Genomic DNA, 9,147 nt, shown 5'->3' with positions numbered 1-9,147 from the left:
GACCACAGAGACGGTCCATAGAGATGAATGGGAGGTCCTCCAGGAGCATAGAGACGAGCCGAAAGTTCTATAATACCATAGAGACGAAACGGAAGTCCTCCAAAAACCATAGAGATGAGCCGGAAGTTCCATAATACCATAGAGACGAACCGGAAGTCCTCCAAAAACCATAGAGAAGAGCCGGAAGTTCCACAATACCATAGAGACGAACCGGTAGTCCTCCAGAAACCATAGAGATGAGCCGGAAGTTCCATAATACCATAGAGACGAACCGGAAGTCCTCCAAAAACCATAGAGAAGAGCCGGAAGTTCCACAATACCATAGAGACGAACCGGTAGTCCTCCAGAAACCATAGAGATGAGCCGGAAGTTCCATAATACCATAGAGACGAACCGGAAGTCCTCCAAAAACCATAGAGAAGAGCCGGAAGTTCCACAATACCATAGAGACGAACAGGTAGTCCTCCAGAAACCATAGAGATGAGCCGGAAGTTCCATAATACCATAGAGACGAACCGGACGTTTTCCAGAAACCATAGAGATGAGCCGGAAGTTCTGTACAACCATAGAGATGAACCAGAAATTCGCCAGAAACGAGAGAGATTAACCATTGTGGTACGGACGGCGGCCGGCGCGGGACAGAAATTCGCAACGCGTCGTGGCATGGACGACGGCCGGCGCGGGACAGAAAGCTGCCGTCGGCGCCGGCATCCTTCGCCGGCATCCTTCGCCTCCAGCCCTCCCCTCACTCACAGACACCGCCCCGCTCGCCGCTCGCTGCCGCCCCTCGCCCTTCCCGCCCCGTCTCGGTGGTTTTGGGGCCGCTCTGGCTCCTCCCGCCCCGTCTCGGTGGTTTTGCCGGGCGCTGGCTGGGGGGCTGCAGTGCCGCTCTCTGTCCACAAGGCGGCAGCACTGCCGCCCGCCACCGTCGGGGGCCGCCGCTCGCCTCGGGGCCGCGGGCGGGGCCGGCGGCAAAAAAGAACGGGCGCCGTCCCCTGCGGAACGTCCTCGGTAGCAAATTTCCCGAAACATCCTGCGCGGAAAAGAACGCCAACAAAAAGCCCTACCTCTAACCCCATAAGAACCAAAAGAAAAAACCTTTTATTTTAAACTGCATTTCAATGTGTTTTATTTTTATATTTTTCATATTTATATTCACATTCGGATTTATAATCCAGATTTAAAGGCCGGCAGGGGAGGGAAGAGGGACGGGGCACAGAGGAGGGAGAGAGGGGGAATGGAACGGAGCAGCGGGGCAGGGACAGGACAGGAAGGAGCCGGGTGTGGAGGGGACACGGAAACGGGGGAAAGAGAGGCAACTGAACACGGGCAGGAGGATGGAGCGGTAGAGAGAGGGACAGGAGGGGGATCCCTCCCAGCGCCCCGGCTCCGCCCCGGCGCCCCGCTCTGCCCGGGCGGCTGCCCTCGGCAGAGCTCGTCTCCGTTCGGCTGGACTCGGCTCCTCGGCCAGCTTCGGCTACTTTCGGCTAAACTCGGCTGGCTTCGCCTCTTCGGCGCAGCCGGGCTCGGCTCGGCTGAACTCGGAGCCGCTCGCTCCGTTCCGCTCAGCTCGGCTCGGCTCCCTGCGTGCGGCGCCGCCTCACCTTCAGCGCGTACGGCTCCGTGCTCTTCTGCTGCCGAGCCCCGCGGAAACGCCCCACGCAACATTAGACAAAGCAGATTCCATATTAAACCCTTTTTTCCTATAAGGAGATAACTTCTCTACCTCCTTCGTCTTCTCATTTTTCTTAATTGATTTCAAAATCAGAGTTAGAAAATCCTACTGAAGTACAAGACTTAGTAAATAGGCAATAAAGTAGTCCTAGAAATTTCATAAGCTAAAGTTATACTTATGGTTCCACAAGAAATAAATCACATGAGATTCCCACTCACTCTGTCAAACCTTATTTAAAAAAGACTAAAATGACCTCAAGATAAATAGTTCCACAACCAAAACAAAACATTTAAGTAACACTAACTAAAACCACTCATCAAATACACTAAGTTCATTGGTCACCAATTCTAAAAATCCATTTTCTACGTGCCTAACCCTATACTTTATAAAGTAACCTTATACTTTACAAACTTTAAATTGTAAATCAAAAAATTTACACAGAACATAAACTCTTAAAACTTGTACAATCTTACCCCAAATTACAGTTAAACCACAAAAATTAAAATTACTAAAATCACTACAAACAAATACTTGTATTATATTTACTCACCAAAAAATTAATTGGTTTTGCATTTGATGGTGAATTTTATTCACTGAATATTCAGGGCTTGTCAGCATTTGTATTATAAATCCTCGTTTTCCATGACTTTACAAACAAACTATAAAAATGTGTTCCAGACCAGAAGTTTGGCCATGTGTGTATAGTTCAGTAGTGGAAAGCTGTATCATGTTAACAGTCACTTTGGCTGGCACTCACACTCCCACCAAGATGATCTTACCAGGAGCTCCTCTGCTTTTCACTGCACCAGCCATGACAACATATGTTCACAAAAAATAAATCTTTTCCACAATGAACTGCGGGTGCAAGGGAACAAGTGCTGCACAACTTAAATACAAATAAAGCACAAATAAATACTTTCTAAGGTTTGGATTCTGTTTCAATGCACCAGAAACAAATGAATCTGCTTTGGCTCTGAAAACACCAAACACAGCTGCCAGCATGAAACACCTCGCTCTTCCTACCAGCCCTGTCCCTCACACCCTGCTTTTTCATGTCCTGCGCTACCACACTACAGACTGCTTGGAGTAAGATTCACCCCCAAGAACCATCACACCGATACCCTTGAACATTTTGACTTCAATGTGAATATTGTAGGAACTTCCTGAATGCTATTCCCTAGTACAGCAATAAGACAAAGTCCTTACCCACCCATGTCTTCATAAAGTAGAGTACAAGGGTTAAACGAGCCTCGTGGTTTGAGGGGCATTATCTGCCCAAAAAGCCCAACTCTGCATTCAGATGAAATGAACATCACAAACAGAACAATGAACAACAGATGCACGGGACACCATCAGCTTGGACCTGTATTTAATTCAGCAATGGAAAAATTTGGGCCCAAGGGTCTCATGAGAGAGTGCTAAATATATTGAACACTGTTCTAGAAGGTACCCACATCATTACTTAAAGGTCTGGCTCAATTAAGGAGCAATACCAATAAAGCCCACAGACAAAAAAGCATGGTTGTTTTCTTCTTTTAAAAAACTCAGCTATCTAAATTATGGTTTGGTAATTCAGGTGAGTTAAGCCTGCCAGTTTCAGTTGAAAAAGGATCAACTAAGCCTACACACCAAGATATAAACAGCAGTTAAGTGTATTAAAGAGGTGGGATACACAGTATCATTCTCCAACTGAATGTCGGCCACAGAAGCTTCTCTCTGCTCCAGGAGCTGCAAGGAATTTGGGTAGTTGAATGACATCAGAAAATCGCTGTAAAATTCAAAGGCAGAAAGAGAAGATCTACCACTAAAAGGCAGAAAAATGGGAAAGGTTTGAGAAAACATCTCGGTGGCCCAAATAATAATTATTTCCAATTCCCCAGTAAGAATGGGAACCTGCAGCAATTAGGGCCACACAGTCCACAGCAAGAGCTCAGCTCAGCACACATCCAGAGAGGCATTGTCCAGCATCTAAAATAAAATTTTAAAAAAGAGAAAGAGTTGATTTATTTTGTTTTAAAGTTACTTTAAGTTCTTGAAACCAAACCAACCTTTGCTCTTGATTTTGGCTCACTGACACACACACACACAGGAAGCCAGTGGTCACAGAGGCCCTGCTTGCAGAATTCCTAATCCAAACCCTCGCCTTTCCTGGCCGGCGCTAAGGGAAATCTGACAGAGGAATAATAAAGAGCCTTTGCTGAGAGCAGACATCACCCCGTCACCCAGCGGCGAGGGGCAGGGCGCTGGCTCGGGGGGCTGCAGTACCACTCTTTGCCCACAAGGCGGCAGCACTGCCGCCCAGCTCAGCCCGGGGCTGCGACGCGCTTTAGGGACAGGCAGAGAAGGAACGCAAAAGTTGCCAGAGCGCCCTATTCCCTTCAGCGCCGGCAGTTTTTCTTATGGTTTCAGGCACTTGATTGTTTCTTTCCTATATCAAATAATTATGGCATTATTTTCAAATAATGTCATATCATGTCCAAGTTTCTTATATTCCTGTACATAATACAGGAGATAGAGAGGGTTTATTAGAAAATGAATTTATAAATAAATTTAGATTGTCAATATATATAACAAAGAAAACCTTGATAGGTTTTGGTATTCTATACTCATCCCTCCCTGTGAATCTTCTGGCAGCTTTGGGTCCTTCTGGGGGAGGGCACCCAGCACGACTCCCCCTCATTCTCCACTCACCTGCTCCTCCACTGCAGCATGGCTCTCCCACTGATGTTGGGGTTCCCCAAATGAGATCTGAGCCCCCAGGCCTCCACCCCATCTCCCAGCCTTTTTTCCTCACCCCCAAAGCAGGCACAAAACGAGTCCCTGAACAGCAGTGCACTGCATTATTAAAGCAATTTCCACGTGTACATGTCCCCAGAAAGGGACTCTGCTGCAACAAGAAAGGGCAGCACCCCCCAGGCGGCCTGAAGATCCTCCCCAGCTCCACTGTCACAGGCCACTGGGCCACCCCACGACACGGAGGCAGCAGTTGGCTCATCCCTTCCCTACAACGCTGCTGCTGATGCCCCCGCAGAACGCTGCAGGCATTTGTGCTCACAGACCCTTCTAGCTGTGGGATGGGAGCACCAGGGACAGATGATGAGAGGCAGGATGGAGTGGGAGCAGAGAGGATACAGGGAGGAAAGGAAGGGTGCAGAACAAAATTGAAAAAAAAACAAACAAACAAACAAACAAAATCAACAAAAAACTGGGATGGGAAAAAAAAAAAAAGTAAAACTCTCTGAATTAGACTGGATGGCCCAAAGGGTTATTTTCCTTGTTTCACAGTACTGCCTACATGTAAGGAAGCTGCCTTTCCTTGCTATGACACCTAATACCAGCAAGGAAACTGGAAAAAATTAGGAAACTACAGCATTTACCAGAAGCATTTCTAATATATTTAGGAAACACTTTCAGAAGATCACAGACAGCATATAACAAAAAATCCCAATCTGCAAGGCTTGAACTGACCAGCCTCAGAGATTGTAAAGCTCATTTCAAGAACCTGACTTTTCACATTATTACTATTTCATCACCAGTCTTGATCTCAGACCATAAGTCTGGAGTAACAGTAAATCATAGAATCGTAGAATGGCTTAAGTTGGAAGGGGCCTGCTATGGCAGTGACATCTTTCACTAGATCAGGTTGCTAATGGTCCATTCATCAGACCCGTATCCCTCCAATATAGCAGTTACAATGCTGGGAGGCCCAAGCCAGTGGAGTTAGAGAAGCCCAGGTAGATGACGTTCATAGCTTTTCCACTGTTCACTAATGCAGCTACTCCACTGTACTCTAATGCAGCTTCTAGATCAGTCATATACAATTTGCCATTGGTGAAGTCATGTTGGCTGTCTTTAACTGCCTCTCTGTACCCCAAATGTTTTGACTTGTCTTCCAGGGGGATCTGCTCCATGTTCTTAGCATGCAAGAAGGTGAGGCTGACTGGAGAGCAGTTCCCATAGTCCTTGTTTTTAGCCTTTTTAAAAATGCATGTAATATTTCCCTTTTTTCAGTCACTGGGGATTTTAGCTGTCTGCCATGAGACTTTTCAAATATCATTGAGAATGGCCTGGCAACTACATCAGCCAACTCCCTCAGGACCACGGAATGCTACTGATTGCGTCCCATGAACTTCTGGTACATCCAGGCTCCTCGCATGGTCCCAAACCTGATCTTCATTTTCAATGGCTGTTACGAACTCCCCCAGTCCCAGTCTTGAGGGGCAGGGGCTTGTGAGATGTAGGAAGAGAGATTACCAACAGAGATGAAAAAATCTGCTGACCATCTCAGCCTTCTCCATGACAGTTGCCTGTAGTTTTCCTGTCTTCCTTATCAGGAGAGCATGGGGAGTGTGATGCGTGCATTTTCTTTCCTTTCTTTTGTCTTGGTTTTCCTGACCTCCTCTCTGCTCCAGGCAGCACATCCCTATAATGAAAGAAAAGCATACATTGAAGTGTGAGATTCAAGTAATTTGGAATTCAGCCATCCATGGGTTCTAGATTTACTGGCTATTTAAGTGCACATATTCCAGAATTTTGCTTATTTCACATTCACAAGAGGCATGTTGCAAGAATGGCATGCGTATTCAAGAAAGGTCCAATACAGCTGCCCTGACCTATAAAAACTGGCACACAGCAACTGCACGGTTATAGTGCTAACATTCATAGTAAGAAGTAATGCCAAAGCCAATGCAGGACATAAATCTGAAATTTGATATTAAAGAGACATCCTCCAGTTGTAAACTGAAGTATAGTATTCTTGCTAATAAGGGATTATACAGACCTGCAGCTGCACAGTCTTCTACAGTACACAAAGAAATTAGATAAGTAGGAGATACCAGATTTGGAATGTAGAAGTAGATTTGCATTTGAAACTTCAAAAACTTGAAACAAATACCCATGATGTACCAAGCATCTAATGTATTCTTACCTTTACTGGCTACTAAGACTTTTGTGTGGACAGGCTTATCTTCTTTACTTGGCAGCTGACAGACGCTGTGTGAGGAAGCAAGGAAAATTAAAATTACATTAACAAGACCTGTTTTATGGCTTTTGAAATGTACATTTCCAAACACACGTAGTTCCATCATCAGTCGTATTCTGGAGAGGCCAATAACAAATGCCACATATCAAACAGTCACGAAAATGTAAACCTAAGCCTCATAACTGTATAAAGCCAATGTAAATTAGAAGTCCTGTGTTACAGATTTCCCATGCTCTTCATTTCATTCAAAAGCTGGAAGCTTTTGGAATGCCACTTATAACGTGAGCTGTATCAGCTGATTTTCTGGCATTATTTCCTAAGCACCGCATCAACTTAAGAGGTATGAATGAATGAGCCATGTGTGAAGGATTACCTGTATAATGCATCTCACTCATACACCTGCATATAGAGCACTGAAGGATTAAAAAGGATGGTGTTCTGAAACTCTCAGGCTCCCCAACCCTCTTTCCTTAACCCCTTCCTCAGAGTCTGGATGAAATCAAGTGGTTGTGTGGTTGTGTCGACCATGACCATTCATACTCCAGAGGCAGATGCTGGAGTGCAAGGACCAAGGCAGTAACCACAGTCTCCTACTGAACCGCATTCAGCCTTTCAGCGCTTACACACTGCAAATCCACTTTTGACAGCTCAGGACTTGAGTCAGGGAAGGCACTTAACAATCAGCATTCATTCAAAGGCGTAGTCCTTCTATCTATAATCATTATTAATTCAGCCGCTACTATTAGTACTAGAGGCCTATAGTTTTACAACAGAACAATTATAAACTGCCACAGCTGCTAAAAACATTAATATGTGGCATAGAATATAAGTGAAAAAAATCCTGCAATGCACACCTCTGCTCTAACACCTGGTGTCAGGGCTAAAGTAAGTGACAAGGTCAAACTACAGCTTCCTCCTTTTATTTTCAGAGAGGCAATTTTTGGGGGTTTTGCTGTGAGCTAGAGGGAAAGTCAGCCTAAGTATCCACCTTCTCAAGCTGATGGTGCAGGGATTGTCCTTCTCAGCCAATCCACAAGTTTTCACCCCTGGAGGTAGAAAACTGAAAAATGTGGAGCTGTCATTCATATATTCCATTGCCCTCATCCCATTCACATGATACTGGACTCATACCTTCTGTTTCGATGATATGTTCTAAGGCATGTTTCTTTTTCCCTGACTTCAAACCCATCACTTGGCCTCAGTATCACCATATATATTTAGTTTCATTTACCCCATTTTCGTTTTTTGCTTCTTTTACTGTTCTAAACTTTCTTCTTATCTTGTATTTCCCATTGCCACTGATCACCTTCAGGATCGTTAGGGCATCATGCCCATGAGGGTCATGGGCAGTCCAAACAAAACATGCCACAGATGTAAACTGGTGCATGAGTTATTGCTACTATTCATATTACTTTTAAATGCCAAAGGAGCTTGTCGTTATTGCTACATCATATTACTATTCATAAAGCTGCTAACATCAGTGGTTATTTTTCAGACCATTACTCAGAATATGGCCCTATAATTTTCTTGAACTTAATTTTAATAGTCTGTTTCATTATTTTTTTTTATTTCTCCTGAGTGCTGTGGGTGGCAAAATGCAAGCTGTCTTTGTTTAATTCCCTGCTTACTCCTGAAGACTTGAATTACTTTACTTACCAAATCTCCTACTTTTCTATCTCCTGGTCTATCATGCTAGCCAGCGACCCACACCTACAGCGAATTTCCTCTGATAGATAATTTTTTACACTTACAGCTCCTGTATTTCTTTCAGTGGAGAGTATTAAACCCATTCAAAAATGATGCACGCGATGATAAGCAGAGACCTTTTTTTTTTTTTTTTTTTTAGAGCACTTCATATCATCTATTTGTACTATTTACCAAGGTCCCCAGGCTCTCTAATGCGAGAGACGGAAGCTTGGTTGTATTAGTTTGCTGATAGGATTTAAGGGGGGAAATGAGATGGCAGAAAGCATCTCATGGTAGCACAAAGCTCTGACCCCAGCCCATTCAGAAAACACAGCCCACGGCACTGCGCGCGTCACTGGCGGCCAGGGCCTGCCCCTCGCCCGGGAGGAGCCGCAGCCGCGGCGGCAGCGTGCGAGCAGCCATGCGCCCGGGGCAGGCGCTCTGCCCGCGGGCCACAACCCTGCTCCAGCCCCAAGGCTCCCCACCGAGCGCAGACACGGCCACGAAGGGGGCGAGCGGCCGGGGCAGAACCACGGCGGGGAGCGGAACGCGGAGCGACCCCCGCCCGGCGCAGTGCCAGGCCCCTCCTCGCCCCCTCCTCTGCCCCGGGGGGGACGCCGGCACGGCGGGCAGGAAACATCCCGAGGCCCGTGGCCACCCGCGGGGATGCGCTTACTTGGTCGGGGTCCTAGGGTGCTGCCGCCAGCCGCGAGAAGAGCGGAAGCGGACACGGCTCCGACGGAAGCACCGCAGCGACCGGCGGGGCCCCGCTGCCCGCCCCGCCCTTACGGCTGGGCCGCGCCCG

General features: G+C 46.5%; 1 long non-coding RNA gene across 1 annotated transcript; it reads right to left on the bottom strand.

Moving 5' to 3' along the window:
- Positions 1-5,047: 5,047 nt before the first annotated feature.
- LOC144247003 (uncharacterized) lies at positions 5,048-9,147 on the bottom strand. Its single transcript, XR_013340724.1, has 3 exons — positions 9,019-9,147; positions 6,603-6,667; positions 5,048-6,098 (listed from the first exon to the last, which is right to left on the bottom strand). It is a non-coding gene; the product is annotated as an uncharacterized LOC144247003 (long non-coding RNA).

This window comes from Lonchura striata, chromosome 12, assembly GCF_046129695.1.
Source record: "Lonchura striata isolate bLonStr1 chromosome 12, bLonStr1.mat, whole genome shotgun sequence".
Taxonomy (NCBI): domain Eukaryota; kingdom Metazoa; phylum Chordata; class Aves; order Passeriformes; family Estrildidae; genus Lonchura; species Lonchura striata.
This window is presented reverse-complemented; position numbering and strand designations above follow the sequence as displayed.